A 25749-nucleotide genomic window follows, 5' to 3' on the forward strand; every position below is an offset into this window, starting at 1 on the left:
TTCGGATTGGAACTCTGTACAAGCTGCAAGGTAGCACTGTTGTTGATGGGTGCAATAGTTCTATGGTTCCTGAAAATGGAGTAGAGAATCTAGTGGTCTCTGGAGAGAAGACCATGTTGTGGCATCAAAGGCTTGGACATATTGGAGAGAAGGGCCTTCGAATACTTCATGGTAAAGGTATGGTAGAAGGTATGAATAATAGCTCTCTGGATTTTGATTTCTGTGAAAATTGTGTATATGGGAAGCAGAATCGGGTGAGTTTCTCCTCTGGTGGTAAGAGGACGAAACAGATATTAGAGCTTGGGCACAGTGATGTGTTTGGACCTGTGAAGGTTCCATCACTGGGTAAGTCTATGTACTATGTATCATTCATAGATGACTTCTCAAGGAATACATGGATATATTTTCTTAAGAAGAAATCTGAAGTCTTTGACAGGTTTAAAGAATTTAAGGCTCTGGTGGAAAATCAGATAGAGAAGAAGATAAAGGTGCTGAGGACAGATAATGGTGGAGAATTTTGCAGCAAGGAATTTGAAGAATTTTGTAAGAAGTGTGGTATAGCACGGCAGAAGACTACTCCATATACACCTCAGAAAAATGGAGTCGCAGAAAGAATGAACAAGACATTGATGGAAAGGGCAAGAAGCATGCTCAATGGTGTCGGGTTAGGACAGGAATTCTAGGCAGAGGCTGTGGATACTACATGTTACCTGATCAACAGATCACCTTCATCAGTGTTGGAGGATAAGACTCCACAAGAAGTATGGACTGGTAAGAAACCCTCTCTTTCACATCTAAGGGTATTTGGATGTGATGCATATGTACATGTTCCAAAGGAGGAACGAACCAAGTTGGATAGTAAATCTGAAAAGTGCATCTTTATTGGGTATAAGGATGGTTTAAAGGGTTATAAGCTTTGGAACCCAGTCAAACGGAAGGTTGTGTACAACCGAGATTTGTTGTTCAGAGAGGTAAAAGATGTTATTCAACATGAAGTCCAACCAAAGGAACCTAAGAAGATAGAGTTTGAGCCAAAGGAGGAAGAATCAGACTCTGCAGCAGAGTAGGAATTAGAAGATGAAGAGCCACAAACTTCGGGTGTGAGAAGATCAGTTCGAGAAAGAAGGCAGCCAGAAAGGTATAGTCCATCTGCTTTTAGTTCAAATTTTGCTTTGTTTGTTACTGATAATGATCCCAGAACTGTGAAGGAAGCAGTGGATTCAGAGGATGGAAAACTCTGGAAAGAGGCCATGGTCGATGAAATGGCATCTTTGCACAAAAATGAGGCTTGGGATCTGGTGGAGTTTCCAGCTAGAAGGAAACCCATTGGCAGCAAATGGGTGTTCAAGAAGAAGACAAATGCAGAAAGAAAGGTGGAGAAATACAAAGCTCAGTTGGTAGCAAAAGGTTATTCCCAGGTGCCGGGAATTGATTTTGGTGATATTTTTTCTCCTGTTGCCAAGGTAAATTCTATTAGATTACTTTTATCTGTTGCTGCTGCTTTTGATTTTGAGGTACAATAGATGGATGTGAAGACAACATTTCTTCACGGGGATTTGGAAGAGGAAATCTACATGAAACAACTTGAAGGCTTTGCGGTGAAGGGTAAGAAAGAACTGGTATGCAAGTTATAGAAGTCTCTGTATGGGTTAAAACAGTCACCAAGGATGGGGTATCAAAAATTTGATACATTTATACGGGGACTTGGCTTCACCAAAAGCAAATCAGATCATTGTGTGTATTTTAAATTAATTGGTGACTGTATTATTTATCTGGTCTTGTATGTGGATGATATGTTGCTGGTTGGAAATGACAAAGAAATTATCCAGGATTTGAAGACCCAATTGTCCTCCAAATTCGACATGAAAGATCTTGGTGCTACAAACTATATTTTGGGCATGGAAATTAAAAGAGATCGGTCAAAGAGGAAGCTCTGGTTAAACCAGAGGAAGTATGTCGAGACAATACTCCAGAGGTTTAATATGCAGGATAGTAAACCAGTGAAGGTTCCTATTCCTGTAGGTGTGAGGTTATCTGCTGAACAGTGTCCCAAGACACAAGAAGAGGAAGAGGACATGTCCCGTGTTCCATATGCAAGTGCAGTGGGTAGCCTAATGTATGTAATGGTCTGTACTAGACCAGACATTGCACATGCAGTGGGAGTATTGAGCAGGTTTATGTCAAAACCTGGGAAGGAGCACTGGACAACAGTGAAGCGGGTTTTCAGGTATTTGTGTGGCACTAGTGATTATGGTTTGTGCTACCAAGGAAGACCAGGATTGGACAGAGTGTTGGATATTCATGGCTTTGTTGATGCAGACTGGGCTGGAGATCTGGATCAGAGAAGATCTACAAGTGGGTATGTGTTTAACCGATTTGGAGGTGCAGTCAGTTGGATGAGTAAGAAACAATCTGTAGTGGCACTATCAACTACAGAGGTAGAATACATGACAACCACTCATGCAAGCAACGAAGCAGTTTGGCTGCAGAGATTGTGTTCAAGTATGGGGTTAGTACAGGGAGCTATAAGAATAGACTGTGATAGCCAAAGTGCAATTTTCTTGGCAAAGAACCCTGCTTATCATTCAAAAACAAAGCACATTGATGTTCAGTATCACTTTGTGAGGGATATGATAGAAGATAGAAAGGTGTTGTTGGTAAAGGTGGACACTTTGAAGAATACTGTAGATGCATTGACAAAATCTGTGAGCTCTGAGAAGTTCTCTTTGTGTAGAGAAGCAATGGGAATCTCAGGGCTGAAAAAATGACTAAGCTCTTCTATGGCCCCCTGTGGAAAGAAAACAACAAGTGGGAGATTGTTGGGTTGTGTTATATTCTTTCCACGTAGTTAATAGGGGGTTTGAAGGGCACCCGTAACCCCACTTTATGGGGTCCGGGGCAGCGCCCCGGAAAATTTTGGTTTTGGACCATATGTTAGGTTGGGCGGACCCACCTATGGTTTTGTGCATGATTTTCGCACATGTTTTTTGGACGCGATGGTTTTCGGTCCATGGTATTGGATGCGATGGTTTTCAGTCCATGGTATTGGATGCTTCGGCATGTATAAATATGTATTGTAACATTGAAAGGGAAATAATGAAAAATCAAGCTGCTAGTCCCGGTTTTGGGATCCAGGAAAAAATCTCTGTGCATATGTGTTTTATGGGTTATGCTCTCGCATTGTTTATTTTCTTTGTTTAAGAATTCGTATGCAGGTAATTTCTGTACATGGTTAAAACCTACACTACCAACCAGGCATTTCAGATCAGAGGCAAATCTATCCCTTTGACTGTCGTGGACATCTATTTTTTGACCGGTTTATTGAGGCATGGTGCCCCTCTTTCATTATCAAGTTCTGCCCGTGGGGGCAAATCCGTGAGAGATTATATTCGCCGGTATTGCAGAGAGGGATCTCAGCCGAGTAGGGATGGAAATATCAACATCCAAGATGTCAATGACCGGTCCTTGAGGACCATTCTGTTTACTTTTGCTAGATTGGCTAGTAGTGCAGCTCTTCATGTGGCTAACAGGTCCTATATGCAGTACGCCTTGGAATGCCTTGAACCAAAGGTGTTCAACTGGTGTGACACAGTACTCCCTGTGATGAAAGAACAACTGACCAAGGTAAAAAGTGGAAAATCCAAGAACTTCGGCTATGGTTCTATTTTGACCGCTTTCGCCTTGGAAAAGATCCCACTGATGCAGCCGCAGTACATTTCACTTGGCTTACCTCCATCGACTGAGCCACGGATGCAGAGATGGGTCGACCTTATGGCTTGACATGCTGGTCAGTCCCAGGTTTCCTTTTCTGATACCTTCTTCGAGTGGTTCAACTGTTAGGAGATGGTTTTTTCCGAGTATCCATATGCTGGTATGGATTTTCGGGGTGACCCGGATTTGGTGTTGCTGGCTGGCGAGCAGTGGGGTGCTATCGGTAAATTCTTTGACCATATCTTTATTTATCGTTTCTTTTTTATAACATTCTTATGCTTTCTTCTATCAGGACTAATCAAAACTCATGCACATATTGGACCAGTTCGGCCAGCAGTATGTCTGAGAGTACCAGCTACCGCTCCAGCAGGAGAGGCTGTGGGGAGGGCTATCCTTCGCGACCTTGATGTGGCCGAGACTCTTTCAGCATTGTAGGATCAGATCGAAGGCCTCACTCTCGGTATTCCAGACGTGAGGACCGATGAGTTGCCTCTGAGGTTACAGCGACATACTACTGGCGTGCCGAGTCGATGGACTAGGCTTTTATGCATGATTGCACAGGCGGTGACTTGTTATCACCAGCATCATTAGACTAGGGTGCCCCCTAGCATTTTGAGTTTTGGGTCATTTGACCGATTTTTTCCTGGTTACAGAACATTATGTATGAACCATAAACAATTATATATATATTTTTGATTTTCGGAGCTTTATTTTGGTTGAGTTATGTGATCTTGATGCAAATATTTGATGAAATGCTTCTTTTATAAATGTTGCGAATGTCTATGTAACACATAATTTGCCAATGAGTCCGTTAATGTGTTTAAGTTTCTGGAAATATGATGATATTGAATAGAATCAAACTGCCTTTCCAAAATCTTGACCCTTAGGAACATGTGATAGATAGCTGGATTCTGTACGGAGTAGATACCAGTGAGTTGTAGGATGACGAGTTGTGAGTCTATCCTGACGACGAGTCGGCGTATGCCACGCGTAATGGCATCAGAGAGGAGCTCTATCAACGTGCTGTATTCAGCAATATTGTTCGTTGATGGACCAATACATACCCCTCTGAAACTCACTAACTCACCGCTTGGATCGAAGATGGCCCAAGCCGCAGAAGATAGGTTCCGCGAACTACGACTCGCTCCGTCGACATATCCAACAAATGATTCTAATAGGTTCGACATCTGCAACAAACGTAAAAGCGGATCACTTAACCAAAACAATTACCCTTAGCGAAAACAAAAATGTAACAAAAGCATAGGGGTCACTATCTTGAGTCAAGCATAGTAACGCTTAAGGTACAACCCGTTGCGAGGTTGCGCCAGTGGAATCCCATCATAATCTACTAACTCGTAGGCTCCTTTTGCTAATACATGTTTAACAATATAGGGGCCCATCCATAAAGACTTGAATTTACCTGCTCCCAATTTATCGAATTCCTGGTCGTAAAGTAAGACTAGGTCACCTTCTGAGAAGACATGAGATTTGACATTCTTGTTGGACTGCGCCTTGACTCGTTTCTTATGGGCTTCATTAGCCAAAGCGGCATTATGACGGGTTTCATCCAATTGGATTAGTTCCAAGAAATGAGCCTCCTCTTCTGAAGTTCTAGGGAGAAGGTCGACCGCGAGTTTGAGGGACGAGATTTCACACTGAACCGGTAAGATTTCTTCCAGGCCATACACCAGTTGAAAGGGTGTAAACCCGGTTGCATTCCTCACCGATGTCCGGTATGCCCACAAGGCTGAGTACAGGATCAGGTGCCAACTCCTTTTGTGGACTCCAATCATCCTTTGCAGCATCCGCTTCAGGACCTTTTTGATTGCCTCAACTTGTCCGTTAGCCTGCGGATAATACGAGTAGAGCTGTCGTGGGACAACCCTAACTTGGCAGCCAACTCAACCATCATGTGATTGCGAGAATGTGATCCATGATCTGTGACTATGGCCTGTGGAACACTGAATCTAGAGACTACATGATTGAAAAAGAAGAGGGCATCCATTTCGCCGCTGTTGTTTAATGTAGACATCGCCTCGACCCATTTGGTAAAATAGTCTACTGCGACTATGATATACCCATGCCCCCTAGCCGAGGTGGGGTTACATGTCATGAAATCTATGCCCCATTTGGGAAATGTCCTAACAGCAACTACTGGTTGCAGAGGTGCGGGTGGTATTCTGGTTTTTCGATCAAAGATTTGACGTGCATGGCAACTTCTAACTGCGGTTATGCAATATTTGAACATTGTTGGCCAGAAGTATCCTACTCGTAAAATCTTTTGCGCCGTAGCGTAACCAGATTGATGCCCCCCACACGCGCCTGAATGGCAATCATTCAGGACTTTTTCGGCCTCCTCGTGGGTGAGGCACCTCCTCAGAACTATATCGACACAACGACGGTAAAGTGTATCAACGACGATCATGTAGTCTTTTCTTTGGTATCAAATGTGTCGTTGTTCCGAGCGGGAGGTATTAGGTCTATATTTTTGGGTTTGGAGATAGATTATTATATCTCCATACCACGGATTGTTTGAAGATATTAGAAACAAATATTCGTCCACGATCTCTTCTTCTGATGTTACATCGTTGGACGACGATGGGAGATCGCATAGTAACTCTGCGAAAACCAGGGATTTCTTCGATTTGGATTTTATAAATTCCAGATCAAACTCTTGTAGAATTGCTATCCATTTTGAATATTCCCCCCCAGCAACTATCACGACAATATATAAGTCATGGGGTTGCAATCTGACAGAATGGTAGTTTTTTGAAAGAGGACATAGTGTCGAAATCTCTGTATCGCTTGAATAGCTGTGAGAGCTAGATTTTCAACATAGGAGTACTTGCTTTCTGTATCATTTAAGTTTCTACTTAAATAATATATAGGATGTTCAATTCCATTGTCTTGTTGAACTAAAACCATTGCGATGGTCGTATCCGCTACAGCTAGATACAGGTTAAAGTCATTTTGATAATCAAGAGCGTACATTAATGATGCTTTTATTAGGGATTCCTTTAGAGCATCAAAGGAAGCTTGCGCGACCTGATCCCAGACGAAGGGTACTTATTTTTTCAATAGACGAGTATAACCTTTATCAAGTTCTGCGTAATTTGGAATGAACCTCCTCATAAAGCTTACTTTCCCTTGGAGTTTCTGAATCTGAAGAAAATTTGAAGGTGGAGGAAAATTAATGATTGCTTGAACCTTACATGGGTCGAGACAAATCCTGTCCTTTGAGACGAAAAAGCCAAGTAAACAACCAGATCTGACACAGAACACACATTTGTGTGGATTGAGTCGTATCTTGTAGTGTTGGCAACGTAGAAATATCGCTCTCAAATGCTGCGGATGATCGGTCCGCTTTCGCGAATGAGCCAGAAGATCTTCGAGATATGGTTGAACGATGTTTTTAATGTCATGGAAGGCATAATTCATTGCCCTCTGAAATGTTTCCCCTGCGTTCTTTAAACCAAAGGGTAACTTGCGATATGAAAATGTGCCCCACAGACAAATAAATGCAGTCTTTGACTGGTCTTGTGGGCGGTTATTTATTTGATTATACCCAGAAAATCCATCCATAAATGAAAACATTTCACATCCAGCGTATTCATCAATTATCTGGTCAATGAAGGGCGTAGGGTAGTTGTCTTTTGGACAAGCTTGATTTGCATCCCTATAATCGACACACACTCAAATCGTTCCTTGTTTTTTCATTACAGGAACAATATTTGATACCCAATCAGTTAGAGGAACCGGGTAAATAAAACCAGCATGGAGAAGTTTTTCAACTTCTGCCTTGATGGCAGCGGCTTTCTTGGGGTGCACCTGCCGTAGCCGCTGTCGTACTGGCTTGACATCTGGATACATCTTAATTTCGTGTTCAACTATGCTGGAGTCAATGCCTGGCATTTCATCACATGACCAAGCAAAGACATCTCTGAACTCGTGAAAAAGAGCATGATACATTTCCAGTTCTAAAGGAGAACAATATTTGCCGACATGAATATTCTCTACAACATTGTTTTGGTCGAGATATTTATGGCGATAGTCTCTTCAATATTGGACAAGTTTCGCTCAGAATCCATCGTGTTTACAGTATTTGATAGAAAATCAAAAACTAAGGGATGATGAAGGTCACTAGGAGTATCTTCTTTGTAATCCAGAAGATGGGAACGATGGTGGTAATCTTCCCATGGTGCCCCGTCAATTATCATTGACTGAACAATTCCTTCGTCTGTATAATGTACTTGCGACCAAGGATCTGAAGGGGTACCATATTCCTTAGACCTATCTATCCAAATGCTTGATGAGCATTGATTTGGGTTTGCCTCCCATGCCGAAAACATTGATTTCTACAAGATTTCTATTGGGCTTGGAGGCAATACCTGCAGATGATCCATGTTAATATCGTTTTCAGAGATCTTTTGAATAGAAGATATCATATTGCAGGTTCCCATCGTTTCCACTTCCGCCAGATTGATTGGAGGCGGTAGGGAAAAAGTCCACATTAATATAGGGTCCTTTAGTAGTCCTACTCCGATATTTTGAAGCGAATGAGGGCTTCCATGGATCATCGGAATGCTTCCCGTAACTTGTGAACTGTTGGGGAAAAATGTTTGTTGGTCGACGATTGTAATTCCTCCTTGAAAGGGAAATGAAATATTCCTGAAATAGGTCGACACAACGGCTGCCATGGCATATATCTAGGGCCTTCCCAGTAGGATGTTGTAATCGAGGTTTCCATCAATTACTTCAACATCTATTTCTACTATTTTTCCCCCCAGTTTGACTTGCAAGTTACCTAAAATCCCATATGGGGTGTATGTTCGTCCATCAAATGTCATCAAAGATCACGACAAGGGTGGAGATCCTAAAGTTTTCCAGCAACTCATCGACATAACACATGTAGATGCCCCCTCATCAATAATTGTTTGATGAACAGTTTTGTTGAGGGCTTTCACTTGAATGAGGAAAGCTAGTTGAGCTAGTAACTGAGGGTCACATCCTTTGTGATTAAAGGACACAAGATTAGAATCTATTGGGTCAATCCCACCTATCACTGATAATAAAGCCTACTTTTGGAAGGGGAAATTTTGCAGTACCTCAAGCGTTGACATAGCGGATGGCGATTGGGCCAGATCTTCCATTCTATTATAATGTTGTGCTACTCTAGCATGAGGATTAAATGTCGATTTGTGTACTACTCCCTTTGGTGGCTTTATCGTTAGTTCAGGAATGATGGGTGGCACAACTTCGGTCGAAGTTGTCGTCAAACTACTAGGTTGATCATTAGCCTTGTTGTCTGATAGTTGTGGATTCCCGTAATCTTTATTCCTTGTTGATATGAAAGAATCATTTTGCTGCTTCGAAACCGACAACATTAGCACTTGGGATGGGGAAGCATTGTTACTAGCAACCAGATTTGTTCCTGGATTTGGAAACGGATCAGTCAATATCGCCAAGGTTTTTGAATTCTTGAATAATTTTCTAAGCTCGGCTTTATATGGACATTCTATTGTCCAATGATCCTCATCACATATAAGGCATGGATGATTTGGTTTCCTATCTCCGGAAGGGTTTGCAGAAGATTTTTCAGGGGATGAATCCTCCTGTTTCTTCTTTTTCCCTTTCTTTTTCTTCTTGCCTCCTGGTTGCTTGGTTTCTTTGCCTTTGTCAGTCGATACGACATTTACATCTCAGTTGAGAAGTTCTTCATTTTCATTTTGACTAGAAACCGTACGGGCCTTTTTCAACTTAGCCTTTACGGTTTTTGTGCTGGTCGTTCCTATCACACCGTCCCCGGCATGAGAGTCTTTGTTTGATTTAGGAGAGGGAGGAACGGAAAATTCTGGTCTAGGAGCATCAGGGATTTTATCGTAGAGCGTGCCAGACTGGGTATAGATCAAGTCTAGATATTGCGCACGAGAAATTACTTGCTCTTCAGTGACGACTCCTCCCTTTGCCACATCTTCCGTAATAGAAGGTAACAATGACTTAATAAACCATTCAGCTAACAGCTGATCAGGAACATATGTTTTTACCATTCTACGACGACGTCGCCACTCATGAATATGATCGGATATGTGAGTGGCCGTTGTTTGCTTGAAATTGGTAAGAAGCTCTGTTCCCGTTTCGTACCTTATGGGTAACTGAAAATGGGTTAAAAAGGTTGTGGCTAGGGTACTGAAGTTATCAAACGAAGCTCTAGGAAATTCGATATACCATTTTGCTGCCGGACCAGTTAACGTTCGCTGAAAAAGGCGAAGCCTGATCGAATCATCATTTAGAGTGTTAGATGAACACCACAGGTGAAAGGTCATCACATGATTTGACGGGTCTTCACCCGAATTTCCATTAAATTTAGGAATATTTGACGGAATTTTATGTGGAATCGCTGACCACCAAGGGGCGTAAGCGATTGGATTGTTTGTTAGCCGATTTAGATATGATAACTCTAAAGTTGCCACAAAGGGTAACTGTTGATTCAGGTTCGGCGAAGCATACCCAGGATAAGATGGGATTGCCTGAGCGGTGGGTCTTTGCATACCAACATAGTGAATTTGATGCTAATAACTTTGGTAAGGTTGATGGGCATAACCATTATGAAATGGTTGATGTTGACCGTTTTGAATATATGGCTGCCCATTACTTGCAAAGACTTGGTGCTCAGATCCTTGGTAGACTTGTTGGAATTGTGGTTGTTGATATTGCACCAGCCATGGTTGTGAGACCATGTGATGTTGTCCAATACTGGTTGTTTGACCAAGATGAGGGGTAATGGTACCCGTTTGAGCCTGGGTCACTCCAGTTAAGGAGCCACTAATCGATGATTGTAGTGGCGTTGCAGGTACAACGGGTCGTTGGATTGCGACCTGAGAGACTTGAGGTTGGCATACAATAGGTAACGCTTGTACTTGCGACACCATCACAATAGTCGGTGTAGTGGGGATATTTGACATAGGCAAACTTTTTTGCATTGAGTATACAACTCTTGGCTGTTGATGCAGTATTGGCATCCAACCACTGGATGTAATTCTAGCATAACCTGAATTCTGTTGCAAACTCTCATATGTTTGACCTCCCGGGGGCGACAATGAAAGGGCATATTGCCCCCCATACGGAGGTAATCCGGTGCTTAAGGGAATTATTTTCCTTTGAGGACCGAACTGCCCAAATTGACATTGCGAAGGATCAATTTGCTGAGACTCAACATAAGAGATTCTAGATATTATTCCAGACGAACAAATGGGAACAGACCATACCGTCGAAACAGCCCCTGGATGGATTCCATCCAGTGATTGAGAGCTATTTGCGATAGATGGTACACCAACGAACATTGTTGGAGTGGCAGAAGGAAGTTCTGTCGCTACTGTGTTAGATGACACAGTCCTAGATGTTGACAGTTGTTCAGACATATCTAGTCTATCCAAAAGATTTCCTAGCAATTCTACAGGAACTTCCGATAACGGTAGACTAATTTCTGATGAAGAAGGATATAGGGTGATCCCAACTCCAAAATGCGATGGAGTACTAGACGGGGGATCCTCCACAATCTCTTCTATAGCAATCAAACCAGGTGGAAGAGGTAGACCGTCAGGTCCGTAAAATATTTCTGGTGTCGAAGAAGGTATAGATTCTGCAACGACAAATGTTTCAGGAATAACACCTTCTGAATCGGCTGTAGATGGAGCCAGTTCAGGTATAGAAGTGTTTACCCTCACACTAGGATCAGTTCTACTGTCCTCTAGTGGCTGCGGAACTTCTTCTGTAAAGGCAGGGGTACCAGAAATGTTTGGAGTAACCGGAGTCTCCGAGGGTGTCAGAACACTTGTTCCAACCCAACCAGGGGACTTTGAGCCGATTAAACGAGTTCACTTTGTCCGGAATAGTTTCGATTCTGGAGACAAAGACGGCTGACTTCTAAGTCTCCGTGAACAACGGGGTTTTAATTGACTTTCCTCCACGATTGCGAATTACTCGATAAACTAAAAATAAAGGGGAAAAATGTTTCCGAATTAAATGAATTTTAGACGCTTCGACACAACTTTTTTTTTCAATTTTTAAGAGTAAGAAAAAAACAAAAGATGACTATAGTCGCCTTCGATTTTTAATGAGTCTGAAGTGACAAGTGCTCAAATGGACCTTTTCCTTTAAGGAGTTTGAAAAGGAATGAAAGAGACTACTTTGGAAATATAGACAAAGGGATTACCAAACCAATCGCAAAACTGCAGAATACTTTTTACGGTACGACAGTCAATATTCCCGAATGCTGTGTTCAGTGCATTGCGATCGATAGGGCGGCAGACGCAACTTCCTATGGATAAAGGATATAGCCTATTGTGGTCTCCCAATATATACTCGACGGTACGTGGGAGCACAAGTCCGTATTGGTACTTGTCCTCTCAAAGAGGAGGAATCACCCAACCAACAGTGAAAGCGATAGTTACCAGGCTTTACGACGCTAGAATATGTCTCTAGCCTAGACTTCTAAATGTTGTGCGGTAGGTTCCAAAGCGTTTTTAGGTTCATTAAACTTATTTTACAGTTGATCTTTCTTAAGAAATTTGCCTTTCAGGTTCACCGCGTGATGTAGATATATAATTCCTAAAATGCACTCTAAGATGATAAACAATCATTTAATCTTCTTTTTGCAATGAAAATCCTAGCTACTAAAGAAAGAGAGATGATATTATTTCAACATAGAGCAGAGAGCACACACTAGATGCACTATCCTAAATGAAACCAACAAGCAGTCTAAATGCAAATGCACATGCATGTATTTGTTTTTAGCTTTCTTAATGTGTGAATGACAAGAAGAATGCTAAGTACAAATCTGAATTATCTTTTCAAAGCGACATTATTAACAAATTTCTCTTCAAAAACGAAAGGAAGATAATGACGACACTTTACTATTTTGAGTTGAAAATTGCTTTTGACACTTGAAAAACTTCTAATTCAAATCAAATACAAGAGTAACTATATAATCGACCATCAAGAACAATAGGATTCCTTTCTATGATTGAAAACGACACTTGCGACACTTCCAAATCAAGAAATGATAGTTCAATTATGCTACTACTTTGTAAAAGAGAACTGAAAATGGCGCAAAATACATAAAAACATTCACATTTCTTTGCACAATGGAGGTGGAATGATGGAAAGGAAGGGGGTTTCCACAGTGGTATACTGATCACAGATAGCAAAACTACTGAATAGAGCTGAAAAGAGTGAACACAGAAACCAAAATCTGAGAGCAGAAGATGTCTTGTCTGATCAACGCACCTATAACACAGGGAAAGTGCGATGCAGTGCACCTACTGCACACGGGAGGTGCGATGCATCCAGATTCCCAAGAGGAGAAGGTGCGATGGTCCAGGGATGAGACTTCAACTGGGTTCCGAGTCACAGTTTGCAGCGCAGTTCAGGGATTTAGGCCGAGCAAGTGATGTTCAGTAAATATAAATCACAGGGGTTGACCTAATGAAGTTACTAGAGCCACCACTAGGGCAATTAGAAGGTTTACAGATCAATTGTTCAATTTATATATAAGACCCGGAGAAAGACTGAAGCAGCATTGATCTACTTTGCACTTGCATAGAAAATGCAGTTCGAAGGCTAGTTGGCTTGACTTCAGGCTCCGTCTATAAGTTTATAAAACAAACAAATATAGAAAAACAAACAATATATTCACTCCCCAGTGGAGTCACCATTTTTTTATTGGGAAATCTAGTGTCCACTCGGAGCTGCTAGTCCCACTAAGACTGGTAGCTATCTTAGAAACAAACAAACTAAAACTAGTTTCATTTTCCTTTATGAGAAGTAGATAAGAGGGGAATGAAGGACACCAACCTCAGTCTTGTGCTTGGTTCCTTGCTCGGTTCCTCTCCCTTCTGGCACATCCTTGCCGCTTCTCCTTCGTCTACCCAGCTTCAAAGAGCACCTATGGAATCAAAGCAGCATAATACTATCAAAGAACAGAGATCTACAATCATAAACAATATAGGACCAGATATATATTGACCACACAAATGCATATATCATCAAACATACAAGAATGTGGAGGAAAACTTGAACAGATTTATTAATATCAGGAATAGCAAAGAGGATTACAACTAATTGTTCTAACCCAGCGTCATCCTCCAACATGAAAGCCCTTCTTTCACCTCATGAAAAGCTTAGATCACCCAACACTATGATGTTCCACCAAGAAACCAACAACACTTCCTTACAAGATACAAAATTCCAGCCTCTGGATCTCTGGGATGAGGGATCCATATATAGAAGATTGCAGGGGGGTGAGTCAGCTTCTGGGAGTTTGATTAGTTTCCTCTCTCTGATAGTTCTTGATTTGACTTGGAGATTGATGATCTCCTACTCATCCCTGGGCGAATTCAGAGAGGCAAGTGTCATAGGAGAAGTTTCTGGAAGATTTTATGATCATCCACCTCGCAAACTGTCTCTTCCATTTGTCCACTCTCGCCCATCACACCCTGCAGAAGGGATTTTCAGTATGCATCGCACCCTTTACACTGGGAAAGTGGGATGCATCGCACCCTTAGCACTGAGCAACCTGTATGGTCCAGTTTTGACTAGTTCTGAGCAGTTTCCTGTGGAGAAATTCTGGAAGATGATGTAATTAGCTGACCTTGTTCTTTTAGGGGATGGAAAAACACTTTTAGAGACTTAGGAGCCCTTGGTTTATGGACATGTATGATTGGGGTTGTAGTGCCCAAAAATGTCTATAACATATAGGTACAAGGGTGGCGGTTGTACTAATTTATTAGCTTGATCTCGGTTGTTGTAAGACCTTAATACTTTGATTAGGCATAGATGTAGTGAAATGGCACATGGAGTTATCAAGTTTTGGAATGGACCATGTAGCTTGACTTGGGGATTTGAGAATTTGAGATCATTAATGAATCATTTATGTAAAAACCACAACCATGTTTAAGGAGGGGATTGTTAGGGTGATTCGTGTAAACTTGACTTGGTCAAATTACTAGTGGTTTTTGAGCTCTAGATTTATGATAGACCATGGTATTGACCCATAATATTTGTGTGGAATATAGCCTATTTAAAGACGGATAAACTCCAGTTAAATTTTTCCACGTGGTCATTAAGATCTCAAGAAATGGCGTCTTTAAATGCCACTAGCTCTCTCAATTAGTGATTCTAACATCAAGAAGATAATCATCAATAGAGGGATCTCTACAAAAAATAAACTAGAAGGTTAACTCCTTCTCCTTTTTTGTTGGTAGGTAAAAGTAATTACAAATTTCCTACCCTTGCATTATATTTTCATCAACATTATTAATGCAAACATCAAGATCATGTAGTCAATAAATCTTAATAACTATGCATCACTTCGCAGTTCAATGCAACAAAGAGTTAGATGGTTGTAACTAAATTATACATAAATGAATGGAACCAAAGATGAAAAATATGTATAACTGAAAGGAACTTTGATGGTAGTAACACAAACTTAAATCCATCATAGATTTTATATTTATTTCCTTTATGTTCTTTCATTGTCTTTGTAATCAAAATATTATTAAGAAATATGTTTTACAATGTAAACAATTTTTTCACAAATTTCATGATATATATTAATATCAAATTCAAATTCATTTCAAATTTTAAACTTATCTGTGTGTATGTGTATGTGTGTATAATATACATGAATTAAAAGTTAATGTAACAATAGAGTGTAGTCTAAACAAGTCACAATTTCATTGGGAAAATAATAGAAATTCCAGCAATTTTTTTTTAAATCTGTGTTACAGTTGTCAAGATTCAGGATTTTGGGTGCCCTAGAGATTCCTGATGGCATTAAATCTATTCTTTCCATAAAAAATGATTTAAACACTCTTGCAATAATATTTTTGGAAAAAATTTCCACTAGATTCCAAGGAGAAATTCATTGCCCAGACAAAATTGTGACATCTTTAAACAATAGCTAACAATAATAACAATAATAACTATTTCGTTATTTATACCTAAATTTAATAACATACTATCCTAACCATAATATAAATCATCCTCAATCATAAAACATTTATTAATTAATTTCATATATATATATATATATATATATATATATATATATATATATATATATATATATATATATATATATATATATATATAACGAATTAGCTAACTAATGGACTAACATGAATCAAAACAACCACTAGTAATATTGAATATTACATTTATTCACATTAAAAAAAAACATCAAAGTGCCGCCTATAGTTTCAATTAACATGCCAAATAAAAGGATGAAATTAATTTTGAATAGATTTATTTAAGAAGTCTTTCCTATGAATCTTCAGACTCATTATGTAAACATTTGATCATGTTAGGAGTAATGTCAACACTTCTTACTCATCAAGGCCGCCGACAGGGGTTAAATTTGACGGGTGACCTTACCCGTCAAGGAATTTTTTTGTGACGTTTTTATTTTTAAACTGCTCATCATATGACTTTTAAAATTTATTTGTACAAGTTTCATCTAATTTTAAATTGTACTTATAATTGTTCAAATTTTCCATTCTTTGTTGTACCATTCGGCTCAAGTCTCATTGCTACACTTTGTTTTGAGACCTGCTGATAAAATTTTTCAACAAATTTTCCAGATTGTTCAAATGTTCTGAGTTTTTTTTGTTTAAAATGGAAATAGTGATAAAATAGAAGGGAAATATATATAGAAACAACAAAAAATAATATGCAGGATAATTTTGAAGAAGTTGTGAAGAAGTTGTGAATAAGTTGTGAATAATGAATATAAAAAAGTAGTCAGGGGTTAAATTTGAATAATGAATATATAATTAAGAAATTGTTTACATGAATTCTACACTTTCTACACTTTAGACAGAGAAGAAAGCAAAATACAAAAATACAATCTAAAACAAAGTAAACTAAAAAACAAATTATCAAGCATTAAAATTGAATGAAGCTAAACTAACACAGATTGGAAAAACTCATAATGAGAACCAAAATTGGCACTCCTCTAGCATTTGAGATTAAGAAAAATGGTTGTAATTTAAAACTACACTAAAATAATTTAATTACAGTTTAATTTTAAACTAATTTTAACACAAATAATTTATAAATTTAAATTTATATGATTTCTTTTAAAGAATATAATCTATAAACGATTTTATATAAAACATTTCATAATCATAATTGCCCACAAGCAAATATCTGGAAAAATTCAAAATAAACACAGATTTGACCATTTAAAATGCAATTCGACACCAAACCTAGATTGACTCTCTTTTCTTTTGTTTCTGCAATTACTCGGCATAAAATATAACCTGGTGATTACATTATACAGGGCCGATGGGTTTTGCAACTTCTCCACTTTAACACATCTTGACATGACTGAGTGCGACCATCTAGAGAAGCTTCCGGAGCGATTTGGAGAAGTAACAAGTTTAAGAAAGCTAATTATGACCAGTTGTCAGAGTCTACAGAAGCTGCCAGAAAGTTTCTGCCAACTCAAGTACTTGGAGCACTTGGATTTATCTGCGTGCTCGACTCTTGAAGAACTATGTATATACTTCAAAGGTCTCTCACTACTGCGAGTTCTATCACTGAAAGACTGCGACAAGCTAAAGAAGCTCCCTGAGGATTTCCAATGCCTCACCTCATTGGAAGTTCTGGATGTAAGAAATTGCTCTAAGTTGGAAGGGAAATGGATAGATAGCATGCTAGATGCTACAAATTTTGCGCATAGCAGGAAGCGAGTTGTTGGAGGAAAGATGGGAGAAAATTCAAGCACAACAATGCAATCAATCATGGTCTTGTGCTGTGTATACAAAGGAGGTGATCCACATTTTCAAACATGTTTTCTGTTCCCACATTATAATTAACTCTTTTTATGTTTAGATCCTAAAACATATCACAGGGGAAAAAATTGCAAAGCATACATTATTTTTCCTTTCCACTCACTTTAGCTTTCTCTTCAGGGTTTATCAAATGAGGAGAATCTTCTAAAGCAGTTCCAATTAGAATTTGATAGCATGCTCACTAATGGAGAAGGAAATCCACTGAATATATCTAGTCGTCCTCTCAACACGCTGGTGCTTGTTATGTTTGATGGCCATCAGGAATTCTATCTTCATTATGCTTTTGCTTTTCCTTTACTTGAGGAGAATATAGATGATTTATTTAATTTCGAAATGGTTTATTTTGGCCACCATTGGGATTAGTTTCCTAAGAAAGTGGCGGATAGAATAGTGGGGCATGCTCCTGCTAACAGAGACACTAAAGCATTGTTTCAAAGACTGCTCTCATTAGTTGATCATTTCGAGACGGACTTTGACCGGAAACTTACCAGCAGTTTACCCCTGCCCGGAGGTCACCAGCCCGCTGCGGCAGCTTCCCAATTAAATCAATCAATAATGCGTGCCATGCCATCACTACCATGGCATTTATAACTTAATTTGATATTTATTGTTCCAGACTCTTCCTTGAGATTAACTGGAATCTGGGACGGTGGGACCTCTAAATTTCTAATATTCTGCCCATCTATATATATGAACTTGTCAGTTTTTAATATGCCCGTCAAAATGACGTTTTCGAAAATTATTTGCAAGTTAGAGGTGACGTTTAAATTTTAAAATAAATCGTATTTTACGTGTAGAATTGCCAAAAACTTGCATACGGGCGTCAAATTTAACCCCTGACCGCCGATTTGCAATCAATATAACTAATTATATTGTGATTATATATAAATGTATGGCAATTAAAAGTTAACATGTCATCATCAAAACTACTAAGTGAATAATTAAATCCCAACAATTCCATTCATCGTGTCAAAATCGGTTTTGTGCCAGTAATATTAAAAGTGTCTTTAACATTAATTATATTTGAATTGATTGGACATAAATTTTATTTTTATATATTAATTGAGTTTAATCTAAATAGAGTTATTTATTTTATTAAATGTATTTTTATATTAAGAATTATTTTATATATAATTTATTTAAAAATTATATATATATAATTAATAGTTTTTTTTATTTTTTTATTTCATGATATAAATTTTTAGGTGAGATTGTGATTTTTGTTATTTAAAATGTATTTTTAAATATATAAATGGATTTTTTAGAAATTTTGAGACACGTGAACTTTGCAAATTAAATGACTTAAACTTATCACTCTTAAAAATATTTATGGAATTTCGACAAAATTTACTTGAAAAAGACAATTTTATCCAATAATTAAATTTCACTATTTAAATATAATTTAATCAATTTTATTAATATTTATAACTATTTATAATAATTCTCATTATTCAATTAATAAACTATCAAAATTGAAATAAAATATTATTTACCATCTAAATGTTTCATTATGTATTTATATAGCTTGAGTGAGCCTAATGGTTAAGATCATGTGTGAGTATGTATGTTTTCATAGACTTGGTAGAAATCCCTCTGCTCAGGTGAGTCCCTTGTCCCAGAAACAAGGGGGTTTTATACACAAATTTGGTGTTTAGCTTGGCAGTGACATTAAAATTGGAAAATAATAATAATTATAATCCAACACATTAATTCTAGTCTGTAGTCCTAAAAATAATTTAAAGAGCTTTTTTATTTTTATTTTAACATTATTAAAATACAAAGCAAATTTATAAATATTCTTATTGTTTTAAGTAATTTAATAGATTTATGTGTTATTACACAACATAAAATATGTGTAAGAAAATAAATATCAAGTTAACTTGAAAATAGAAAGATAAATAATGAAAGATGATTTTTTTTTCAAAAGAAGTCGTCTACTTAACAATAAAACAAATATATAAAATTAGATGATTCAAAAACTAAATTTGTTCATATATATATATAGTATAATTATAATTAATTCACAATATATCTTTTTTTTTATTAAAATTCCATAAACAAAATATTATAAGCCATATAAAATCACTCTTAAATTTGTAAAATTCATTATACTTTTGTACACATACTTGCTATTTAGAAGCAAACTCTTCTTTACATCTATGTGGAAAGGTAGTTTATCCACAATTCAACACTAGAAAATAATAAGAAAACTGAGGCATTTGTTGAATTCATTATAATTTTTGTACACATAGTTTCTAATTAGAAGAAGTCTCTTTTTTACATCTATGTGGATAAGTAGTTTATCCACCATTCAAAACTAAACAATAATAAGAAAACACATCTATGTGGATGAGTAGTTTATCCACCATTCAAAACTAAACAATAATAAGAAAACATATGCATATGGAGTTTTTGTAACTTATGTTGGGAATCGGTAAACCCCATAAAAAGGCTTTTGTTTGTTGTTGGAGGGCACATTCATCACCCACCGCCTTGCTTTGTCCCAAACAATAAACATAGTAATAACTCCACCAAATCCAATTCCCATTCCCAGTTCCAATGCTATCAATGACACCTTTTCATTGACATAGCTTAGCCATCCTTTCTTATCATTACTCCTGTCACTGGTGGGTGCTTTCTTCAGCTTATCCTTTTGCTCGCATGTTGGTAGAGGAAATCCGCATAAGCACTCATTCCTTTCAGAACATGTTACATTGAAAGTGGAAAATTGTGTACCCTTTGGGATTAGCCCACAAAGATGGTTATTTGAAACATCAAAAGAAGCTAACATTGATAATTTAGAGAGGACTTCAGGAATCAATCCACTCAAACTATTTTTTGACAAGTCCAACTGCTCCAAAGAAGGTATCCTACCAAGAGATGTAGGGATATGTCCTTCTAATTGATTTTCAGATAAATTCAATAGTCGTAAGTGATTCATGCTTCCTATGCTTTCAGGGATTTCTCCTGTAAGATTATTACAAGACAAATCCAACATAATATTTTCGGGCAATAGATATGACAAAGTATAGTCATTTCCTTTCATGCCAATTATAATTTCCTCATATATTTCAATATTATTTGACACATTTGCAAACCCAGAGAGTCTCTCAAGATGAGTTGGTATCTTCCACTGAATTTGTTGTTGGATAAATCCAACACATGCAACCTTGTAATATTTGTGATTTGTTGAGGAATACAACCATGCAGATTATTATAACCAAGGATTAAAGCTTCCAAATCCTGAAAAGATGTGAAGTATTCAGGAAGCTCACCTGTCAATCCATTATTCCTTAAATCCAGTAGCTGAAGTTTAGTGCAGTTGACCAGAGATGCAGGCAATGCCCCAGAAAATTTATTAGAATGACCAGATAAACTTGTCATAAATGTGTAATTTCCAATGCTTTCAAGAATCGGCCCTTCCAAGTTGTTTTCTGATAGATCCAATGTGTGTAATGAAATCAAACCATTGATACTTTTAGGAATACATCCTGATAAATTGTTATCATATAAAATTATATAATGGAGAGAGTTTAGATGACCTATGCTATAGGGGATATGCCCAGTTAATTTGTTTGAATGCAAATCTAGTTCCAAGAGAGAGCTTAGTTGACATATGCTAGGGGGCATATGCCCAGTTAATTTGTTTGAAGACAAATCTAAAACGGTAAGGGAATGGAGCTTGTCAATGGCTCTTGGAATTGTGCTGGTCAAATTGTTTTTCGAAAGGTCAAGCCAAAAAAGGTTCTTTAAATTGGTAATGGATTTGGGTAGACTTCTAGTGAATGTATTGTTACTAAGGTCTAGAGAAGTTAAATGACGCAAATTGGCAATGGCTATCGGAATCCTGCCCGTCAAAAAGTTTGAAGAAATATATAGTTCTGTTAATTGAGAGAAATTAAGAATGGCTTTGGGTATATTGCCAGTTAGTGTATTTTGAGAAAGATCTAAGACTTTCAACTTGGTTAGATTGGCCATATGTGCAGGGATGTTAGTTAGACTGTTTACAGAAAGATCTAAGTACGTCAATTTCGTCAACTTGGCAATGTCTTCAGGGATGCTAGTGGCTCCAATTTCATAAAGATCTAAGTGGGTCAGATTGCTCAAATTTGCTATGGCTTTAAGCATGCTCGTTGTGAGGTTAAGACAACCGAGAGAAAGATAGGAGAGAGGAAGCCTAAATATCTCCAAAAGAATAGAATCAGAAATATTCAAGCCAGAGATGGATAGTTGTGTATGTTGTGTCAGATTATATAACTGACATGGTATATTGCCTCAGAAATCGTTCTCTTCCAGAAACAGGGACTCCAGTTTCTACAACAGGCTTAACTCTACTGGAATGGAACCGTTGAGGTCATTCATGCTGAGGTCAAGAACTCGCAACTCTTTAAGTTGGCCCAACTCTACTGGAATGGAACCGTTGAGCTCATTCATGCTGAGGTCAAGAACTCGCAACTCTTTAAGCTAGCCCAACTCTACTGGAATGGAACCGTTGAGGTCATTGAAGCTGAGGTCAAGAACTCGCAACTCTTTAAGCTGGCCCAACTCTACTGGAATGGAACCGTAGAGCTCATTGAAGCTGAGGTCAAGAATTATTATATATATATAATAATTATTTTTATTTATATAAAAAAGATAAAATATATATTTTTTAATATTTTACAATTTGGTATAGGAAAAAAAGTAGATGGCACATACAAATGATTGTAACATTATATTCAAAATTTAAAAAAATTCTAATAAATATTAAGCTATTTTTTTTTATATATTTGATAATGTCTTTAAAAATTAAATTAACTTGGATTTTTAAATATAGACTTATCAAATAATTACAAGTATTAATTTTGTTAGTTTTCAAATTTTCACAATATGAAGAAATTAATATATGACATGAAATTAAATGTTCAAAAAATGTACTCATTAGAAAATGTTTTTCTATGGAATTTACGATGATCTCTTAATATAAAAATATTTATAGCCCATGTATGTGTAATGGAATTGATGGTTAAGAGTAAGTGTTTCCTCCTAAGGGGTCACAAGTTCAAAACTAGAGGGTTGTAGAGTATGTATGTGTGTAATAAATTGACTTATTAAAAAAATCCACACCTTTCTCTACGCCTTTACCATCTCCAAGTTTCTTACAATTATTGTAAAATCCCACCTACTCCAAGTTTCTTAAAATTATTGTAAAATCTCACCTACTCCAAGTTTCTTAAAATTATTGTAAAATCCCACCTACTCCAAGTTTCTTAAAATTATTGTAAAATCCCACCTATTTATTCACCTTTATGCCCCCAATGCCCTCTAAGTCACTACATTTAATATGGTGAATTCTCTTTCACTATAATTTCCTCACAAATGTCCAAATATATGCCTATCTAAAATTTTCCATTACATTAATGAAAAATTCCCCACCTATTTCTTGGACTTTATGTCCCTTGTGCATTTGATATTGAATATGGTGATTTCCCTTTCACTATAATTTCCTCACAAATTTCCAAATATATGCCTATCTAAAAGTTTCCACTACATTAATGAAAAATTCCCCACCTATTTCTTGGACTTTATGCCCCTTGTGCATTTGACATTGAATATGGTGATTTCTCTTTCACTATAATTTCCTCACAAATTTCCAAATATATGCCTATCTAAAATTTTCCATTACATTAATGAAAAATTCCCCACCTATTTCTTGGACTTTATGTCCCTTGTGCATTTGACATTGAATATGGTGATTTCTCTTTCGCTATAATTTCCTCACAAATTTCCAAATATATGCCTATCTAAAAGTTTCCATTACGTTAGTGAAAAATTCCCCACCTATTTCTTGGACTTTATGTCCCTTGTGCATTTGACATTGAATATGGTGATTTTGTTTCACTATAATTTCCTCACAAATTTCCAAATATATGCCTATCTAAAAGTTTCCATTACAGTAATGAAAAATTCCCCACCTATTTCTTGGACTTTATGTCCCTTGTGCATTTGAAATTGAATATGGTGATTTCTCTTTCACTATAATTTCCTCACAAATTTCCGAATATATTCCTATCTAAAAGTTTCCATTACATTAATGAAAAATTCCCCACCTATTTCTTGGACTTTATGTCCCTTGTGCATTTGACATTAAATATGGTGATTTCGCTTTCACTATAATTTCCTCACAAATTTCCAAATATATGCCTATCTAAAAGTTTCCATTACATTAATGAAAAATTCTCCACCTATTTCTTGGACTTTATGTCCCTTGTGCATTTGAGTCAATTTCGTGCATAAAACCGCTGCTTTATCTATAGTTTCCTCACAACTTTCTAACTCTATTTCCATCTCCAAGTTTTCATAAAATTATTGAATAAATCTCCATCGTTTTCTTAACCTAACTTGAGAAAATAAGATCAATTTTTTCCTATAATTTCTAAACAAATTTCCAACTCTATTCTCATTGCAAACTTCATCAAGTAATCAAAACCTCCCCACCTAGTTCTTGTCCTCTGTGTTCCCAATGCGTTTGAATCAATTGGGTGAATATGACCATTTCTCTTTCTCTATATTTTCCTTGTAACTTTTCAATTATTTTGCTATCACCAAGTTTTCATAAAATTATTGAAAAAAAAAACCCACCTATTTCTCGACCTCTATGGCCACACAACTTTTCAACTCTATCATCATTACTCATTTTGTTAAAAAATATTGAAAATATCCACATCTATTTATTGGCTATATGCATCTAGTTAACTCAAGTCAATTAGGGGAACAAAATAATTTATCTTTCTCTATAATTTCCTTAGAACATTCCAACTCTATCACCATCTGCAATTTTCCATAAAAACAATAAAAATATCTCAATGCATTTCTTGGCCTCTATGCCCCTAGTGCTTTCTAGTCAATTGAGTGAATACAATCCTTCTCTTTCTCTATAATTTCCTCACATCTTTCCTACTTTATTGCCATCGCTAAGTTCCCATAAAAGTAATGAAAAACCCCCACCTATTTCTTGACCTTTATGCACCTAAACCATTAGAATGAGCGGAGAGAACACATTCATTTCTCTTTCTTTATAATTACCTCACACTTTCTAACTCTATAGTCATTGCCAAGTTTCCATTAAATTTCAAAAAAATTGTCCACCTGCTTTTTGACATCTCTACCCTTAGTCCTAGTTATTGGGGTGAATAATGTCATATCTCCCTCTACAATTACCTCACAACATTCCAACTCCATTGCTATCTCCAAGTTTACATAAAATGATTGAAAAATATCCATCTATTTGTTGGCCTTTTGGACCCAATACACTCAAATTATGTAAGTGAATACAAATATTTGTCTTTTATAAATTTGTTAAAAATTATTGAAAAAATCCACACCTATTTATTGGTTGTATTTGGGCATTTCTCTTTTATTGTAATGGCCTCACAACGTTCCAACTTTATGACCATCTACAAGTTTCCATAAAATATTGAAAAAATCCCAATATATTTCTTGGCTTCTATGCCCTCAATTATTGTGAATACAATTATTTCTCTTTCTCTACAATTTCTTAACAATTTCCAACTTTATCACCATTACCAAATTTCTATACAAATTATAAACATATCTACCTGTTTCTTAACTTTATCTACCTAATCCAATAAAAAAAAATAAAAAAAAATACACATCCATTTCTCTTTCTCTATCATTACCTCACACTTTCTATTCCTATTACAAGATTTCTATTAAATTACAAAAACATCTCCACCTACTTTTTGGCCTCACTACTCCTGATCCTAATTATTGTGCTCAATAAAGCCATATATCTCTGTACAATTACATCACAATTACTTACCAGGCTAATTTTTTTTTTTTAATAATTGTGTTAAAACTTTCTTTCTGTATAACTATTATCTCACCTTGTCAACCTTCGACTTTTCAACTCTACCACGATCTGTCTTTTCCCATTCTCACTCCAACTCACATTAAACCTTGACGATGCAACCATGCTTTCTTTATCAAATAATTTAAACTGAATGCGCCTCGTAAAGACTAAAGAAGTTAGTGGGACCTCCATAATTATGTACACGGAAGTTAACTGGACTTCTATTTCACAATCAATTTCTCTATCCCACACGCGTTTGAATCTAACGTATATAACTCCTCTACTTCGTATCGACGAATGAGGGCAAATGAAGAGGAAGCAACGTTCAAAATT

This window comes from Pinus tabuliformis, chromosome 2_2, assembly GCF_031772625.1.
Source record: "Pinus tabuliformis cultivar Carrire ecotype Pingquan chromosome 2_2, CPIR1, whole genome shotgun sequence".
NCBI lineage: Eukaryota > Viridiplantae > Streptophyta > Pinopsida > Pinales > Pinaceae > Pinus > Pinus tabuliformis.